At 40.4% G+C, this 5,004-nt stretch overlaps 1 non-coding gene across 1 annotated transcript; it reads left to right on the top strand.

The window, feature by feature from the left end:
- Positions 1-3,340: 3,340 nt before the first annotated feature.
- LOC137768973 (U6 spliceosomal RNA) lies at positions 3,341-3,451 on the top strand. Its single transcript, XR_011074892.1, has one exon. It is a non-coding gene; the product is annotated as a U6 spliceosomal RNA (small nuclear RNA).
- The last annotated feature ends 1,553 nt before the right edge of the window (positions 3,452-5,004 follow it).

Raw genomic sequence — 5,004 nt, 5'->3', positions numbered from 1 at the left:
ATAGTTCCACTAAGTCGAGAAATATGCAGAGGTGATTATATAGCGTCAAGGATTCAGATGGGAAACCAGGAGTTAAATGGTGTGAACAACACAGATGCAAATCAATTTGCTTTGCATTACAGTTGGCAGTGTTGAACACACTTGGCCACATATGGAAGTCATGTTTACTATTTCAAGAACATAGTATCACTTTACAGCACTTAATATTCAAAAGCCCACATTATTATTGCTTTTTTGCAATTTTTGAGCAATTTCTGGGCCAAGGTTTGGAATCAGGGTTACTAAAACCCTAGAATAATTGCAAACTTGCTGTCCTCCCCCTGTGCGTTACTTCTTGTGGTCCTAAAACCATGATTGTATCAGATATTAATCTGCAACTCAACCACCAAGTGGATTTTATTGAAGCTGCTGTAATTCCACTGCCAGAAGACATGACAAATAGCCAGCATGTCACTGAAGATTTATGATTGGTTTTGAAACCCATTATCTTTTAGGAAATATTACATAGTATGATTCACTGAGTGGTAGCAGTCTCATATAATCCAAGGTTTCTCTATATTGATTTTACAGAGTCATTATTACCCGAGTGTCTATGCTTTGCTAGGCTCACACAATTAAAACCAAAATCAGCTTCAGGGATCGTTAGCAAGAAATACACGTACCGTGCAATACTAAGACTCTCAGCCTGAGCCTCCACATGATGGGAATAACGCAGCCAGCCTACATTTCCCCACTCTGTTTAAGGCAAATTCAAGAAGGGGAAATTTGTTGCTTTCACTAAATTTTCCAAACAACTGTTTGGCATGCTGCTTCTTACTGCTGGTAAAGGAAATGGAACCACTGAGATCCAGACAATATTGGAACCTGAAGAAGCCTTAAATATCCTTCAGTTCAAAACCCTCACTTAATGTAAACTGGGGCTCAAAGAAGTGAAATGACTCCATGCCAACACTGTCCTTCCTCCATGTCCAGCAGCTCTGCTCATGCGCGCTGTGCTGAGGGTACGATGTAGAAAAGAGGCAGCTCAAGGGACCATGGACACATAGAGCAAGGCCATGGTCCTGTCAACCTTTCCTTTCCCTTTCACTTGGGGAAATCCTCTTGATTAGGAGAGTGTTAAACACCCATTGGATGACGGAAACTCAGGGCTTTGTAATCGCAGTGAGAGGGAGAAGGAAGTGGAGGAAGATGGCAGTGGCAGAGGATGTTCCAAGTCACCTTTAGGGGCCATTTCAACAGCTTGTAATTAATCCAGTTACTGAAACCAAGGTGCAAACCCTTTGCGTCAGTACCCTAAGGGTCTTGTTTGTGTTCCTGTTCCTTTGTCACTCAGATTTTCTGAGTTTCAGAATCTATCCTCCATTCTCTGCCCTTACTTTACTAGACCTCTTCTTTAGCATTAGACACAGCTGACCAGTCTCTCCTGCTTAAAATACTTTCCCCTCTTTGCTTCCTTGACCCTACAATCTACTAGTTTCCTTCTATCTCAGGGACAATTCCTTCTCAATCAGATTTTCTTCTCCCCCTGTTCTTTCCTCTGACCTGCTTTCTCCACTAACTGGTTGATAAGTATCTTGTACTTAACATGTCTATGAAAGAACTCATTATTTACCCTTCCCTACTGGAACTTACCCCATTTCACACCCCATTTCTCCCCCCACCTTAGTAAATTCATTATCTTCTACTCAACTCCTCAAACCCAAAACTAGGAATCACCACAGTTTTTCCCTTCCCCTCACATCTTGCCCCACATCCAAAGCATCAGTAAATCCTACTGCATTTACTTAAAGTACCTCTCGAAGCTGTTCCACCTCACTGCTACTTCCCTTGTCTAATCCAGCCTTCTCTAACTAGATTGTGGGCTTTCATTCTTGCCCACCCTCCATTCTCCACAAAACAGCAGAGGAATCTGTAGAATGTAAACCATATCACATCACTCCCCTGCTTAGAACACCGGTGGTTTCCCATTACTCTTAGAGTAAAAATCTAACCTCCTTTATCTGACTCACAAAGCCCAGCGAGATCTGGCCCCACGTGGTCTGTCCTTCTCCTGCTCATTCTCTGGATCCCTTTTTTGCTCCTAAAGGAACCCAGAAGCCAACTCATCCCCATCTAAGACCTTTGCATGCTGTTCCCTCTACCTGAAAAATACTTCTTCCACTCCTTCACAGCAATGTCTTTGTCACTTGTCATAGCTCAAATCTACTTCCTCAGAAAGGTCTTCATTCACTATCATATACAGTATTTTATTTTCTTCAGAGCAATTTTCATAATCTGGAATTGTCTTGTGCATTTACTTCTTAATACACCCTCTCTCATAAAAAAGAATGAAATAATGCCATTTGCAGCAATATGGATGAACCTAGAGATTATCATACTAAGTGAAGTAATACATGATATCACTTATATGTGGAATCAAAAAAAAAAATGATACAAATGAACTTACATACAAAACAGAAATAGACCCACAGACATAGAAAACAAACTTACGGTTACCAAAGAGGAAAGTGGGGGAGGGATAAATTAGGAGTTTGGGATTAACATACACATACTACTATATATAAAATAGATAATCAACAAGGACCTACTGTATAGCACAGGGAACTATACTCAATATTTTATAACAACTTATAAGGGAAAAGAATCTGAAAAAAATAGATATTTATGTACATATAACTGAATCACTTTGCTGTACACCTGAAACCGACACATTGTAAATCAACTATACTTAAGTTAAAAAAATATATACCCTCTCTTCAGTAGAATGCAAGCTCCCTGAAAGCAGGAAAACGTTCCATCTTGTTTAGCACTGTATCTCTAGTGCCAGAATGTAGTTTCGGTGCAGTAACTTTCGAATGAATGCAAAAATGATATATAATCATATATATCTATATGAGTATAAGACCTGTAAAACTATCTACTGATTCTGACTCATACCATTGGTCTGGAACCCCAGTCACTCTCTGGAGTTAGTGGGGGACACCTCACAATGAATACTTTTTATCTTTTAATTGAGGTTAAAGATAAGTCATCACTGATTCTATACAGTATGCATAAAGGCCAAAAAGAGAAGGTGCCACATTTGAAGTAAAGATTAGATTGGGGCATTTTATATGTCAGAGAGGGAGGGTTGAGCAATATTTGATAATTTACAGTGATGGGGAATATAGTAGCTGAAATATTAATTCCTGGAGGATCAATTATGGTAGAGCAAAGAGCACTGGACTTGGTGTCAGAAGTCCTGGTTTGAGTCCTGACTCTGCCACTTAGTTGCTATGGCAATGTAAACAAATCACGTATCTCCCTGAGAATCAATTTCCTTATCAAGAAAACTGGAAGTGTGCTCACTTCAGCAGCACATATACTATATAAAACTGGAATGATACAGAGAAGATTAGCATGGCCCCTGCGCAAGGATGACACACAAATTCATGAAATGTTCCATATTTTTAATAAAAATTAATTTTAAAAAACATTTTAAAAAAGACAAGAAAACTGGAGGTAATGTCTCTTTCTTGTTTTCCAATTACAAATACTGGCCGATACTAATTCCCTCCAAAGTCTGAAGGAAATTCTAGAGTAGGCAAAGTCTCAGCTGGTGATCAATTCATAAAAAATTAGAATTATTTTCACTTGATGTTTCCTGGTTATCATCAAAGGTTCTTCCAGAACAGGTGTAGGAGTGGTAGAGAATATATCCATTTAACAATAACTGTGTCCCGTTAGGATTATAGAACAAATTTCTAGTAACACACTGGGCCTATTTTGGGTTTTTCTCCAACATCTCCATGGACTATGTCTGTTGGAATTTGGCTTGGATTCCAGTTATTTTCCAATAATAACACATGAAAGTGAGGGCACTCTCACATCTTTAACTTGGGCAAGCCCTCATAGTGAGCACAACTTCAGGAATGAGGACACCTCAGGGAGCCATGTACTAAGCCCCCGAAGTGCCTTATTCCTACCAGAGGGGAGGAGAAGCTTGCAGAAATCACCAGCTGCCGGGCCTCTAGTTGGGTGAAGGCTTTGATTCCTCTGGGAGTCGAATTGGCTTTTAAAGGCACAGTCTGCAAAGTCAACTATTTGATGAATGTGTCACATTTGTAACACGAACTCAGCCTAGCCTGATGTGGATGAAGAAATAGCTCTAGCTCATGAGAGCATGAGACCTCCCACTACTAAGTAAAGTAGCAAATAAGCTATTTCTCAGTTAATGAAAGATTCCTTCAAGAAAAACAATAGGTCAGTAAGGTTACTGTCGATGTTGAAAGCGAGAGGGGAAAAGCAGAAGAAAGCTATCAGAGGAAGAAGCCTCATTTAAGAACACTATCAGTGAGCAGTGCTGCTTCATGTTTTCTAGTGTCATCTGCTACACATAATTGACAATAGGAGCAATGCTAAGACTCTACCACAGGGGGTATTTTCAGAGCAAATCAGTATCAAGATTCAGTAGGCACAGAGGAAGAAGAATTGGGGTTGGAGAAGGGAAGCTAGGGCTCATGGTAATGGATATTCTTCTCACCTGAAGCACTATTTGATGGTCTGAATTACAAAACTTATTCTCCACCATCATTCACATACCTGGAAATAACCATGCCCCAAATACCTCTCATCCAGGGTTTCTCAGCCTCGACACCATTGACATTTTGGGCCAGATAATTCTTCATTGTGGAGGACTGTCTTGTGCACTGTAGGATGTTTAGCAGCATCCCTGACCTCTTCCCACTAGATGTCTGCAGCCCTGCTCTGTAGAGATAACCAAAAATGTCTCCAGACCTTGCCAAATGTCCCCTGGGGGCAAAATCCCCCCCAGCTAAGACCACTGCTGTAAGTTTATTGAAACTCTCAAAAGATAGTCCTAGAGAAATGTCTTGGGTCCTGTTTCCTATACAGGAAGTTTACTGGGAGTACTCCTGGAAACAGCACCTGAAGGGAGTGAAGGAAGCAAGAAACATTGAACATAGTTGCAGTTTCAATGAAGATGTCAGTTGATCCCTTGGGGAG

This window comes from Eschrichtius robustus, chromosome 8, assembly GCF_028021215.1.
Source record: "Eschrichtius robustus isolate mEscRob2 chromosome 8, mEscRob2.pri, whole genome shotgun sequence".
Taxonomy (NCBI): Eukaryota; Metazoa; Chordata; class Mammalia; order Artiodactyla; family Eschrichtiidae; genus Eschrichtius; species Eschrichtius robustus.
Note: the sequence above shows the minus strand (reverse complement) of the source record. Positions and strands in the feature narration are given on the sequence as shown.